The 15,193-nt window shown below is 48.8% G+C and overlaps 1 protein-coding gene across 1 annotated transcript in view; it reads right to left on the reverse strand.

The window, feature by feature from the left end:
• The window catches only part of AFG2A (AAA ATPase AFG2A), a 1,627,379-nt gene that overhangs the window by 1,387,028 nt on the left and 225,158 nt on the right, over positions 1-15,193 (reverse strand). The gene's annotated exons all lie outside the window — the stretch shown is intronic.

A 15,193-nucleotide genomic window follows, 5' to 3' on the forward strand; every position in this document is an offset into this window, starting at 1 on the left:
CTTTAATTTTCACACACCCTTAACTTTCCTCACATTTGTCCAACTTTTATGATTATTATTCATGTAACACAGGCGCTAGTTTTTCTTTTGGAAATTGATCTTCCTTGGCAATAAAGTTCTCTTAGAACTGAACTATATCATATCAATCACATTTATTAGATATTTGAGTTCATCAAACAGGCATCAACACGCTCGATAATAATTTGAAAAATATGCGGCTTACTTAAAACTTAGCATGTCAGCATATTTACTTGCAACACATGCAACATACATAAAGGTGCAAGTGCATATCCAAGCAAACCCCTCCACACAGTAGCAAGTAGCTACTGTTCCCTCACCAGAATGAAGAATGAGGACTCATAGCAGCCTAGATTCAAAAGAAGGGCACAAACCTTTTTACCTTCAATCCTGGAAGGGGAGTCTACTATCCTTTGGTGCCTCAAATCTGTGCAATCCTCCATACTCGAAGTCATTCACTTCCCCGTGCATGTGGGTTACGAACTGTGGCATGCAGCCTGGGTGGAGTGCATTCTGTATTGGTGTGTGGTGAGGATAGAGTCCTTTGCGAAGGCATAGCGAATGTGGCAGAGATACCCATCCATATCTATGTGTGGGTGTGTTATTGCAATGCACTGTCCCCAACTAAGGCTTTTAGCCTGATTGACACTTTAAGGCAATCCAAAATCAGCTCCTACAAAGCCTGAGTTATGCTGGAGGACAAACACCAGACCAAAAAATGTTGGTTTATGCAGGCGGGGGTTGGTAAGTGTAGATACAGGCAAATCAACACGACTCATAACTCAAAGTGCAAATGGTATGAACCACAAAACATTGTCTAGTTAAATACTTCCTTTCATTAGAAAAAGAAGCATTTTATTTCGAAGTCTAAACATGCAAAGGAATAGCAACATTCATTAGCAGCAACACACTACCCTTGAGGTTGGGACTCTAGCTTAGGGAGATCATCGAATTAACACTGCATACAGGCAAAGACTCGCTTGGTGCAGAGCCGTTCCCTCACACCTCGCTCAGGGAGTCCTCTCGGCAGGGCTCCCCTCGGGACCACATTCCCTCCAATGGTCTTTGCTTCCTCATAGGGCACACTGGTCTTGGCAAGCAGGAAGGTGCTGGTGCTTCAGGCTTAAGGGCAGGTGGTCTAGCTTTTCCTGGGTGATGTTTTTATCACCCGGCATGGAAACTAGCAGGTTTTGCCCACATCCTGGTCACACCTGGCTGCTTGGCAGATGGCAAATTATGGGGTCTCAAGCACCCCTTCCTATAGCCAATTTCCAGTCACCAAAATGTGATTTAGAGTCTGAGTCTTTGAATTTTTATGTTGAGTTGAGGTTTAAGTGACCACTTATCTTTTACTTCGTACCCCTTGAAAGGATGCCTGTCACAGCAGGTAAGACTCCTAAACTGATCGACCCACTACATAATTAATAAGAGTGACCAGAGTTCAAATCTAAACGTCAGCCACATTGATATGTTATTTTATTTATTTAAAGGTTTTGTAGAGCGCGTAGTAACCCTAGAGCATCCCAGCGCTAAACCTGAGTCTCCTTTGGTTTCAGCAGGGGAGGGAATTATGAGTGAGGAAAAAGGAGGGTCTTTAGTGATTTCCTGAACTGGAGTAGATTGGGTTCTGTCCTCAGTCTTCGTGGGAGGTTGTTCCAATGTTTGGCCATGTGGACCGAGAAGCGGCGGCCACCGGCCCTGGCTTTTTTAACTCTGGAGACTGTGATGAGATTTTCTTCACTGGATCGGAGGGCCCTTTCCGCTTTGTAAGGGATAATGAAATCCTTGAGGAGAGGGGGGCCGTTGTTGTTGAGGGTTTTATGGGCAAGACAGAGAGCCTTGAAGGCAACCCTTTCTCTGACTGGGAGCCAGTGGAGAGACTTGAGAGCTGGCTTAGCCGAGGATCTTGCGGGTGTGCCAGTAAGCAGGCGGGCTGCGGCGTTTTGGACTTTCTGCAGGGTGTTGAGGGTGGCTTCGGGAGCTCCCAGGTAGATTGCGTTGCAGTAGTCCAATCTCGCCAGTATGAGGCCCTGAATCAGGAGTTTCTTGGCGTTCGCAGGGAGCAGGGGGAAGATCTTTCTACAGGCTCTGAGTAGTCCGAAGCATGTTCCTGCCGTCTTTTTTGCCTGCGTTCTGAAGCTCAGGTCTGTTTCGATCCAAACGCCTAGGCTTTTTACTTCATCCTTGGGAACGGGGGGATCACCCAAGCAGTTGGGCCAGAGGTGAGTCGGCAAGGAGGGCCCTTTGTGGCCAAGCATCAATATCTCGGTCTTTGAGCCGTTTAGCTTTAGTGAGGAGAGGTTCATCCAGCGATGGACTTCGGTGAGGCAACTATGAAGGTCGGAGGGGGAGTGGTGGGGGTGTGAGAGGGTAACCACCAGCTGGGTGTCGTCGGCGTAGTTTATGATTGACACGCCGAACGGACTGACCAATTTCTCCAGTGGGGCCATGTATACGTTGAATAACGTAGGGCTCAGGGATGATCCCTGCGGTACTCCACAGCGGAGGGGGATAACGGGTGAGTGGCTGTCGTTCTCCCAGACTTGGAAGGAACGGTCTGCTAGAAAGGATTTTAGCCACTTCCGGGCCGTACCCCTTACTCCGCTTTCTCCCAGTCGTTGGATTAAGGTGAGATGGTCCACAGTGTCGAAGGCTGTACTGAGGTCCAGGAGGATCACTGCCACTGATCCTCCCGTGTCCAAGATGCTTCTGGCCTTCTCCACGGCTGCCAGGAGGGCGATGTCAGTGCCCTGGCCTGGTCGGAACCCTGTCTGGGAGACCCCTAGTAGGTTGTTGCTCTCCAGGAATAGTGACAGTTGTTTGTTCACTAACTTTTCCGTGATCTTACTGTTTCCTGGGAGAAGGGAGATGGGTCTGTAATTGGAGAGGTCCTGTGGGTCCAAGGAGGTTTTTTTTAGTAGGCCTTTGACCGCTGCAGCTTTCCAGCAGGGGGGAACTATGCCCTGCGAGAGGGAGGAGTTGATCAGTGCCGTGAGGGGGGGAATGATGGTGCTGGTCACTTTTTTCAGGAAGCGGAGGGGTGCGGGGTCGAGGGGGGACCCACTTTTGATTGAGGCCAATGTTGCCGCAACCTCTTCCGTGATGACTGGACCGAAGGCGTCCAGGGAAGGTGAGGGGCTGGTAGGATCCCAGTCCGTGTGACCCGGTTGACCCGGTTCGGAGGGGGGGATGGCCACGAGAATTTTTTGTATTTTCTCGTCAAAGAAGGTAGCAAGATTAGTACATTTGCTTTCCGCTTCTTTGGGGTCGAGTGGTTTGAGAGGGGGATCAGGGGGGTGAAGGAGTTCTTTAAGAACGGCAAAGGTTTCATGGGCCGAGCATGCAGCGTTTTTGATTCTGCTCTCGTAGAATGCGATTTTGGTGTTACGTAGCTCCTTTTTGTAAGCATTTACGGAGGTACGGAATGTGACTTTGTTCTCTGCTGTTTTGTCCTTCCTCCAAAGGCGTTCGTTCCTCTTGCAAGCCTTCCGCAGAAGGTTAAGTTCGGGGGTGTACCAGGGGGATGGGTTGACTCTCTTGGTGCGTTTCAGAGAGCTGGTTTTTGGCAGGATGGCGTCAAGAGATTGAGTGACCCAAGTGTTGAATTCATTGTCCGCGACTATGGGGTCTTGAGAGGGGGGGGGGACGTTTTCCCTTAGTTTGGCGGCCCATTCTTCTGGGTCCAATTTATTCCATCGTCTAGTCAGGGTTCTGATTTTGGGGGGTTGAGGGGGCGGAATATTGATAGGCCATACAAAGGGGACCAGGAAGTGGTCGGTCCAAGGGAGGGGGACGTGATCTTGCGTTTTCAGGTCTGGGATGTTTGTAAATATGGGGTCGAGCAGTTGACCTCTTTCATGAGTGGCCTGTGGATTTTTTAAGTCAAGGCCGGTGGAGGTGATGTCCTGTAGCAGTTCTATCGCCTGCTTGTCGACCGGGTCCAAGAAGTGGACATTGAGGTCCCCCAGTAGTAGATAGTACACTCAATGGAGATCTGATCGATAATTTTGCTTGGAAATTCCGCCAGGTGGCCCGGGGGGGCGGTAGACCAGCGTTCCCGTTAGCGAGGTAACTGGGGAAATTTGTATGGCGAAATGACAGCTTTCGCATCCCTTGATGTTGCCGTCTGAGGATCTGCAGGTAAAGACGTCTTTGTAAATTATGGCTAGTCCACCTCCTCTACCCTCTGGTCTGTTCAACGAGCACATGAGGTACCCGGGAGGGAGTGCGAGGACTATGTCGGGGCCGTTGCTGGACGTGAGCCAGGTTTCAGTCAGAAACAGAATATCTGTGGCGTGGTTTGCGATTAGGAGGTTAATTTCGTGCGCGTGCTTCACGAGCGACCTGCAATTGAGTAGGCCTAGTTGAAGTCCACTGGGAGCCGGATCCGCGCCGGCAGGGTTGCAGAGGTTGCATCTAAGGAATGGGTTGTCGGCCGTCAGGGTGCGCGTGCAGGCAGGGTGTTTCTGGGTTCTTAAGGCTAGAAGCTTGTCCCGGGAGTATGTCAGGTTGTTCCTGGTGAAAATGGGCATGGTGGTAGGGCCCGGGGCCGGCTGGGCCCAGACGGGCCCAGACGGGCTTGCCTTTGGCGCGCCTTCTGCGCCCTGCCGGCGCGCCCGCTGCGCCCGTCCGCTGCGCGTACGGAAATGACACATACTTTTATCAGATGAGGGGCGTGGCTTCCAAGGGGGCGTGGCTTAGTCGCACGCCCGCAATGGCGCCGAGTTTGTTGTTAGAGAGCCGCTTTCAGCGCAGGGCAGCTGAGCGGTGGATTGAGCAGGATCGAGTCCTGTGCAGCCAGGTAGGGAAGGTATTTTAAAATCACAAAATGCTCAAAGTGACTCACAATATCCCACATGCATGAGGTTTAAAACAAGGTGTCTATCTCCCGGCTTTTCGCCTCAGGAGAGTCAGGGTTCTGGCAGGTAGTGCTTGTATTCAGCTTTTATACCAGCGCGAAGGAAAAGGGGGCGTGGCTTCCAAGGGGGCGTGGCTTAGTCGCACGCCGGCAATGGCGCCGAGTTTGTTGTTAGAGAGCCGCTTTCAGCGCAGGGCAGCTGAGCGGTGGATTGAGCAGGATCGAGTCCTGTGCAGCCAGGTAGGGAAGGTATTTTAAAATCACAAAATGCTCAAAGTGACTCACAATATCCCACGTGCATAAGGTTTAAAACAAGGTGTCTATCTCCCGGCTTTTCGCCTCAGGAGAGTCTGGGTTCTGGCAGGTAGTGCTTGTATTCAGCTTTTATACCAGCGCGAATGAAAAAGGGGCGTGGCTTCCAAGGGGGCGTGACTTAGTCGCACGCCGGCAATGGCGCCGAGTTTGTTGTTAGAGAGCCGCTTTCAGCGCAGGGCAGCTGAGCGGTGGATTGAGCAGGATCGAGTCCTGTGCAGCCAGGTAGGGAAGGTATTTTAAAATCACAAAATGCTCAAAGTGACTCACAATATCCCACGTGCATAAGGTTTAAAACAAGGTGTCTATCTCCCGGCTTTTCGCCTCAGGAGAGTCAGGGTTCTGGCAGGTAGTGCTTGTATTCAGCTTTTATACCAGCGCGAAGGAAAAGGGGGCGTGGCTTCCAAGGGGGCGTGGCTTAGTCGCACGCCGGCAATGGCGCCGAGTTTGTTGTTAGAGAGCCGCTTTCAGCGCAGGGCAGCTGAGCGGTGGATTGAGCAGGATCGAGTCCTGTGCAGCCAGGTAGGGAAGGTATTTTAAAATCACAAAATGCTCAAAGTGACTCACAATATCCCACGTGCATAAGGTTTAAAACAAGGTGTCTATCTCCCGGCTTTTCGCCTCAGGAGAGTCTGGGTTCTGGCAGGTAGTGCTTGTATTCAGCTTTTATACCAGCGGGAAGGAAAAAGGGGCGTGGCTTCCAAGGGGGCGTGGCTTAGTCGCACGCCGGCAATGGCGCCGAGTTTGTTGTTAGAGAGCCGCTTTCAGCGCAGGGCAGCTGAGCGGTGGATTGAGCAGGATCGAGTCCTGTGCAGCCAGGTAGGGAAGGTATTTTAAAATCACAAAATGCTCAAAGTGACTCACAATATCCCATATATGTGCATCAAAAGGTGAATCCTAAGCTCCTAGCACCACAGTTTATGATTTCCTGATCAGCTCCTTCTCCTTTCCTGCGATGTGTCCAGGCTCCTTCCTTGTGATCTAACACTGAGTCACAGAACAACCTTTTGAAGTGTAAAGGGAGAGTCCCTTCATCCAGTCTGTGTCCCTCACAGTTCAAAGGAATGCAGCAATACACAAATCTGTCTAACAGGATTCCTCTACTCCTCATGTCTTCACCAGGCAGGTCTGGGCTTCCCAAGATTGAACACATGATCCTCCTCCCCCATGTAATGTACCATTCCAGCCAAACACGCATTCATTGTGCTTTCACAGCACACTTGCTCTCCAGTACTGTTAACTCCATGCATTATGCCAGTACAGACACCATTCAGTCAGTGCGCACTGCTCAGTACTGTAGCTTTTCTGTATTGTACATGCCAGCACACACACTCGCCATGTGTACAGTGCACAACATTTCATGTATTGTACTTCATGAAAGCACACATACACACAGCACATGCTTTCATTGCGCAGGCACTGCACAGCACTACATCTCTCATATAATGTATTCCTTTCAGGCATACCTACCCTCAGTATATGCACTCACCACAAAAGTACAGCATAGCACAGTGTCCATGTATTGTACCCCTCTCAGGCACACATACATCCAGCACAGAGTCTCTACCACTGTGCTGCACTCCTCATCTACCTGATGTAGGCCAAGGGTGAGTTAAGATCACAGCAGCGGAACATTTAAAAAGGTGAGTGAAGCGGTTGGCCTCACTCCAGTGACACAGAGTAAAAACTACATGTTCACTATTACTGATCACTACTCAATATGCTGTCACCACTGTGCTCCTTAACTTCTGTTGAAGGCGGTAGCCTTTCACCACTAAGAGGGAGCCCTTTGGGTGTCCCTTTCAGTTGAACAAAATCGCAATCCGTGAGACAAGCCTATGTCACGGCGCACACGTATGATCCATGTTTACCTCTGACACAAAAATTAGCATCAGGGTTCCAGACCACAGTGCAGCTGGGCACTCAGGGCAGGGGTACACAACTCCAACCATGCAGAGAATTTTACAGTTCCAACAATATACATATATATATTTTCACTGAAAAAAACAAAGGTTAAAGTAACGTTATAGTTAGAGGAATTTGTCAGTTACAACAGTAACGTTTTAGACTAAAAATAAACACAGAAATTCACCAGTTACAGTTAGTATAGCTAACTATGACTTGTCCCCCTACACGCACTGCTCATGAAATCACATATTATATCACTCATGACATGTTCTATGACATAATTTATGACATCACTCATGACATCTAAATATACCCGATGATGAGGGCTAAATGAATGCCAAAAAGTCATTGCTGCACCTGGGACTGACACTCGGGAAGTGCACAGAATTGGAGGAAACAGACTCCCTCCCATCACTCATATTGAAGTTAGCCAATGGATGAAGAGGATGAACCGCCTGCTCTATGCAATAAGAGGCAATATAAAAATGTGAATGATACAAAAAACGGGCCTACAGATGAAAAGAGCTGGCTGAGAGCCCCTATAAGTATATTATGTATAGAACTGTAGCAAAATCAAAAAGTTTTGGTTAACACCAGATCTAAAAATGATTTATTACTGTCAAACATGAGCAATGATATGCATCACAAATGCTTCCAAAGCAAAGGTATGGCTTCAAAATACTTCTGTGAAGACAATATGGACCATGAAAAATGGCAAACCCAATATTATAATCATGAAAAAGGTACACTTCAGAAGCATGACCACCCATATTGTTTATTTATTTACTGATTATCCAATTCAACAAACCAATAAACTCGGGCTTTACATATATACACAAACCCTTTGAAAGAGTAGTTCTTACATTATTGTGAATCATCACCATATAGAAGAAAGGCCATTATAAGACATAGCATGAACCTGAATAGAATAGTAATCGAGAATATTTGTCACCAATTACAGCATATTGCGCATTGAATAGAAATAGGTGCGTTTGAGCTGAGGAACTCTCTCATTATTGAAAACCAGGATGTTCACTATAAGGACCCAAATTGTTTCCATTATCTTGGGGCACACATTTTAGCACCAACTTTCAAAGTTTGAGGGGAGAAGACTTCCCCAGCACTGAGCGATATAGCAACTCACAACTACCAGGCATTTATTACAGAAGAACAGATTATATTTGGGAACGTCAGATTTTTCCGGATTCCCAACTGGGCCGGTTTCACACGCAGTTCGAAAGGTGCTTCAATGTATCAGAGATAACTTTCTTCCACAATGTCCAAATCTGGGGACATTCTTTAAGTGTGTAGAGAAATTATCCCACTAGGTTGCAGCCTCTCAGGCCTATACCGCCAGTGTATAATGTCCCAGGGCATCTGACAACGTCTTTTCCAAATTAAATGGCAGCGTTTTCCTGAATAATAATAATCCACATTTGTAAAGCACGGACCATCACCCGTTAGGGTCTCTAGGCGCTGGGGGCCGTCGGGAAGATTCAGCAAGCTACTGCCCAGAGTCACATGGTGCTGGGCTAATCTGCCGTCGGCCCCGGGGATCGAACCGTGATCCCCTGATTCCAGAGTCAGTCACCCTGGCCGCGGCACCACACCTCTCCCCTAAAAGAAAAGATCGCTACTCTCAGTAATTCAATGGGGAACCTTGAATGGGCCAAAAGATTCTATATGCCCTGTCCACAAACCAACAATTACGGCCACATGGTGTTTTTCATGAAATTACACTACACCAGGCTTGAACCTAATAGGGAACTGGAATACTATCCTTCTTTTAAGTTTTACACGGGTTTCAAGTTCTAAGTCATAATCTTAAGTGTGTTCTGTCTTTGGGACCTATCTGGTATATAAAGAAAACTTAATTCCAGAACCATATCATCCAAATAAATGTCCAGCCTGTAGAAAAACAAGTGTAAACTTACTTGTAATTAACGCACAACTAATACCAGACCCAACTTCTCTCAACCTAAAGCCCGTGTTGTGCTGCCCATGTAAAATTGCCCGTCAACCCCAACCACAAAGTACCTTTGTAGGAAGCTGGCAACCCCAAAGGTAGGCAGAGGTAAAAGTAGATAGCACCTTACACTCTTATTTGCGGTAGTGTGGTCAAGCACAAAGGCTTTATCAGAGGACAGTGGTAAGCATTTGTTGTACACACTCAGTATGCAAATGATTTCACACACTCAAAGACTGAAATTCAGACCAATCGTTTTTGTATTAAAATATTATTTTAGTTATTTTATTTTCTAGAACTAAGCAAGTCTGCCACAGGTAAGCAATAAATACTTTGCAGTGGTAATGCAGTTGTAACACAGTTTGGATTGCAATTGTATATACACTTTGTTATGATTACAATACTGTTACTGAAAATGCAATGCTTTGGAAATACAGTGCATATACTTTGTATAGGCTTTTTAGTAAAATGACCAGTAGATTACTTTGCAGATTACTTTTCTTACACAGCGCAGTATACCTGGATACTGCACTGGGACATTTCCTGTAAACCGGTGAGTAAACGCATTTTTGTTATTTTGTACAGGTTTAAAAGGATTTCTTTGATTTTCCAGCTCCACACTTAGAAACCTTTCACAGAAAAACAGTCAAAGTTATCCTACGGAAGAAAATAGGTTTATCGGTTCAAAGGGAAGTATTTGGTTGTGGGAGTTGGTATTCTGGGGTTAGACTCAGGGGTCCCCCAGGGTCAAGGATGCACTCTTGTTACACCCTCAGCCGCACTAGGGCGCTGGGTGCAGAGTGCTGAGGCCCATTGTTATCCATTGAGGGATAGGGGTCCTCTGGTTGGTGACTGCTGACGAGCAGGCCACAGGGTTGTGGGAGCAAAGCTCCTGGACTTAAGCTCAGGGCAAATGGGGATTCAAGCCAGCACAAAAGGTGCACCCTCAGCGGCACTGGGGTGGCCAGTTGCAGAGTGCGGTTTTGGCGTCGGGAGCCCTGTAGGTTTCAAGGGGGAGTCTCCAGTTTGCAAACATACGGCAGACTCGGGGACGAAGGTCTTCTGGGTGGGACCACCACTTGGACAGGTAATTCGGGATGCTGGGGGTTGGTTAGGCACTGTTGGTTGGGTCACCCAAGGCAGGGGTGCCTTTTAGGGTCGGATCTTTTTACCAGCTCCTGGTCGCTGGTGGGGGGACCTTCCGGATTTAGACTGCAGGCGTCATCAGGGATCACCGGATCTCCATTCAGGGTCGCCGGGGGCAGCCTCTTGGTGTTGGGCCACTCGAACTCGGGCCATGGGCGTCGGGTGCAGACTCGCGGATCCTTGCGGAGCTGGAGTCTGTTGGTGAACAAATCCAGTGTTCACGGGAGACAAAGTCTTTGGGATCAAAGGCAGGCAGGGCCTCCGGGTTTCTCAAGGGTGCTGGCTGCAGGATACACCAGGATTTCGCTGGAGCAGGTTTGAGGTGGGGACAGGCTGGTGGGGCTGGGGCCAAGTCAGTGGTCGCCCTCCTCTTGTTAGCTTCGGCACAGCTGTTCGGTCCTTCTTCTTCTGTTCTTCTTCTGGTTTCTTGTCTGAGTTTTTGCTTCAGGGTTGCCCCTAAATACTGTATTTACGGGGCATTTTAGGGGTCTCGAGGCCAGTAGCCAATGGCTACTGACCCTAGGGTGACTACACCCTTGGTGTGCTCACCCTTGGTGTGCTCACCCCACGTGGGGGAGTGAGCACAAAACCTAATCCTGATTGGGGAGTGTTTGCCATCTGCAAGATGGCGGGCACTGAAGAGTGGGTTTCACCTCGCCTCCTCCACCTGAGGGGTGGGGTTGGCAGAGGTGGGCACACCTTCTGGACTGGCTAATTTTTCCCACCTGTCTTCCAGCCGAAAAGGAGGAGAGACAGGAAGGGGGCCTGCTCCTGATAGCAGGAGAGGCTGGGGGTCGTATTACAAAGGCTGCAAGGCCTCTGAAGCTCCCCTGCCACAGATGGCTCTTCCGGGACTGGGGGAGGTGTGACCACCTCCTCCAAGGAGAGGCTTTGTTTCTGGGCTCAGGGAGCAAAGGTTCCCACCCCAGGGGTCCAGAAACATGTCTTGTGGTGGCAGACTGGTGTGTACCAGTCAGGGAACCCACCAGAGGGCATCTCCAAGATGCCCTCAGAGTGCATTTTTTATTAAATCCCACACTGGCATCAGTGTGGGTTAAATGTGCTGAGAAGTTTGATACCAAACTTACCAGTTTTCAGTGCAGCCATTATGGTACTGTGGAGTTCGTAAAGAAAAACTCCCAGCACCATATACTCCTAATGGCAGCACTGCACTTACAATATCTAAGAATTGACTTAGATACTGTAGGGGTACAGGGGTCATGCACCTGTACCCTCACCACTAGTATAGTGCACCAAGCTAGAGAGGTGACTGATCTATGCAAGGGCAGTGGGTTGTAGACATGGCACACAGGGATGTGTGCCTTGTCGACTCTTCACTTGGTTTTGCTCCACAACACGCAGCCTGCAATGGCAGGGTGTGTGTGTAAAGGTACAGGGCCTCTAAGGGTGGCACAATAAGTGCTGCAGGCCTTAGAGGCCTTTCCAGGCCACCGTGCCCTTGGTACCCATGGTACCTTTTACAATGGACTGATATGTGGCCAGAGAGGTGCCAATTGGGGGTACAAGGTACAGTTTTGGGGAAAGAGCACAGGTCCTGGGAACCTGATTTGCTGGGTCCCTTTGGGCCTGCATTGAATGACTGCGACTGAGGGCCCCCCTGACACCACGTGCTTTCGCCTCAATGTCCCCAGTCTGCCCTGTTGATTGCTGGGGGGCTGCAGTGATTGGGCACTCTGACTTTCTGGCCTAATGCGAGTGCTGTCACCACGCTGACCTGTTGTCAGAGACCCGCTACCCGACGGGGGGGGGCACCGACACCACAATCCAACTGCTGAAGTGGACCCGTCTGGCTGCTTTTCATCCTGGTCTGAGCCCGGGTTGCGTGGCGCTGGTTCACCCGCGCCTTGCAGCCCCTGGCGCCAGGCTTCTGACGTCGATGCGGCCGATCCTTTAATCCCACAGGAGGCAGCAGAAAAACTGACTGTGGAGCCCTTCCGCCTACACGCAGTTCAAATCTCGCGCCAGGTATTTATATCGTCTTCTGGGCTATTTTAACCGTTTGAGGTTTGTTGGCTGATGTTTCCTCAGGAACTAAAATGGCGGCGCTTGAAAATGATCACAGGGCATCTCTCACTGCTCCTGGTCCTTTAACTAACCGCTTATGAGGTGTTCATGCAAGCATCCCTAAAACTAATAGCTCTACAGCCCTGGAGAGTGTGTTTATCAGATTGTCCTGCATGCAGCTTCTTTGTGGATCCTTTTCCGATCAATGCCTGGCTCCAAAATGGCGAGGTTTGAAGACATTCTTGAATGCCCCACAGTGCCTGACTTTAAGATGGCGGTGCCTCAAAACTTTATTGATTGCACATTGTTTTAGCCACCCCCGATATGTTGAGAGCGACATCACAGTAGTATTCATTGAAGACCCGTCTGACTTTTAATTTGCGGTGCTACAACTTCATATTATTTACAACTTAACTCTATTTTACTGGTATGTTGGAGAGGTGCACTCCTGACTTTCGTGCCCACTCTAAGACCTTCTTTAACAATAGGTTCTTTGTTGACTTCTACATCTCTTGCTCATTTGAAAAGCCGAAACGTGTCCGTGATGCCGCCCTGCCTGGTGATTGACGACACAAGACTTCTGGCGTAACTCTCACCCGGTGTTTTAACCTCAAGATGGCGCCTGTGAAGAAAAGGACCTGCTTTCTGAATGCCTCGCAGCAGATCCATAGGAACTTTTTACCGAACTACCTACCCCTTTCCCCTCCCTGCTCTACTCCTCTCCTCTTTTCTGTTACTAACCTTTGCCCCCACCAGTCCTTGCCCTAGTTCCACCCTGTTTACCTGTGAATTTCCCGCGTCATTTGAGAACTAGCTATTTTGTCTGATGCCCGATGGAGCTACCTGGTTTACCTATAGGGGAGGCAGGTCGGGGATTCCCTCCTTGGACGTCACCTACCCAGTCGTCTTTAGCCAGACTTCCGTTCGTCTCTCCTGTCGTCTCTTCCCGCTTCCCCCCTCTATTTATATCTCTACTTCTCCCCTCTCTCAATTTATTGAGACTGAACTTTTTTGTCTGATGCCTGATGGAGCTACCTGGTTTAGCTATAGGGGAGATGGGCCATTTATTCCCTCCTTGGTCATCACCTACCCAGTCGGCCTTTAGACAGATTTCATTTCGTCTCTCCTTGTTGTCTCTTCCCATATCCTCTCTTTCTCGCCTTCCCTGTTCCCTCCCCTCTACGCTCCATTTATTTTGCCCACCATGTTATTTAATGTTTCTCATTGAGAACTAGCTATTTGGCCAAAGTCCGGTGGAGCTACATGATAGCTATAGAGGAGATGGGTTTTGGGATTTCCCCCTCGACCGTCACCTACCCAGCCTATCTCTCGACAGACTTTCCTTCGTCTTTCTGCCGTACCTACCTCCCATCCTGTTTTTCTGCGATCCTCTTCCCTCAACACTTGAGACCGATCTACTTTGTCTGATGCCCGATGGAGCTACCTGGTTTAGCTATGGGGGAGATGGACCGTGGATTCCCTCCTTGTCTCTTCCCTTATCATTACGTTCTCACCTCACCTACCCCCCACTTCCTTTCTCTCTCCTTTCTCTCCTCTCCTAATGTATTGCTGATTGTCTGATGTAATGTTGTAATTGCTGATCTTTTTCTGTTACACTGTTAAACCACATTGTTGCATTTCCTTTCATCCCTCCTGTCGTCTCCTCCCGCATCCTCCCTCTATTTATGTCTCTCTCTCTCTCAAAGTATTGAGACAGAACTTTTTTGTCCGATGCCCGATGGAGCTTCCTGGTTTAGCTATATGTGAGATGGGCCGTGGATTCCTCCTGGGTTCTCACCTACCCAGTCGGTCTTTAGTCGGTCTTTAGACAGACTTTCTTTTCGTCTCTCCTTATTGTCTCTTCCCTTATCCTCTCTTTCTCACCTCCCCTGCCCCCTCCACTACTTTTCTCTCTCCTCTCTCTCTTCTCCTAATTGTATGGCCTTTTTTTTCTGGGATTTATTGTGTAATTGTTGAACTTTTTCTGTTACATTGTTGATTCTCAAGTGAAGCGCTCTGATACCTCCGGGTCTAGCCAGCGCTATATAAAACTCTTTAAATAAATACATAAATAAATAAATAACAGAAACCCAGCTTCTCACAACCTTTCACTTGACATGTAGAATTAATTCAAATAAGTTTGAGGCCTGGGAGTGCACAAAGGCCGTAGAGAGGTGGAACCCGGAAACAGTGTTGTGGCCTGTGCTTCGAGGACAATGAAGGCCTGTGCCACTGTAGATAAAGGTGGTGAAATATGGCTAAGATGCCTCCTTCCCTTTACCAGGTTGTGTGGGGAGTCAGCCTCACTGGACATGGGGGTAAGGGGACGAACAGTGATCCTTGTGGTGGCAGCGGTGACCACGGGCGGCATTGGAGCGGCAGAGTATTAGCTGACAGAGAGGAGGGCCTATACCACATAGATTCAGTGTGGCAGCCTGGAATGGTCGCCCTGCCTCTTGAGTACCCACCGCCCTCCCTTCTGTTGAACAGTGGATTGAACCCATGGTGGGAAGTTGGGGGAGGATGGCAGCAGCAGGCTAATGAGCTGCTGCAGCATGGCAGTGCATTGGCTGGAGAGAAGGGAGACGTCTGGCCATCGGATCCGAAAGCTGTGCCCAGGCTTAGCAACATCTGGAGGGTATGCACCACTCAAGACATTTTCTTTACTTTCTACTTTGGGGATCACCATTCTTATTCTAGGCTGGACTATATTTTTGTCCCAATGGGGAATTTGAAGGAGATTTATGGTTGTCGAATACTACCTAGGGGTCTGTCAGACCTCTCCCCAATGAACATTACTTTTAGAGGACCCCGGGTGGTGTGCAGGGGCAATTTCCCCTAAGTGGCTGTTAGATGGTCAGTTTGCCGACAGGCTACGGGAAGATACTGATGAATATTTTCATTTGAACATACACTATGTTTCCTCTTCCCAAACATTTTGAGAAATTATGAAAGTTTAC

The sequence above is a fragment of the Lissotriton vulgaris genome, chromosome 3_1 (genome assembly GCF_964263255.1).
Source record: "Lissotriton vulgaris chromosome 3_1, aLisVul1.2, whole genome shotgun sequence".
Taxonomy (NCBI): Eukaryota; Metazoa; Chordata; class Amphibia; order Caudata; family Salamandridae; genus Lissotriton; species Lissotriton vulgaris.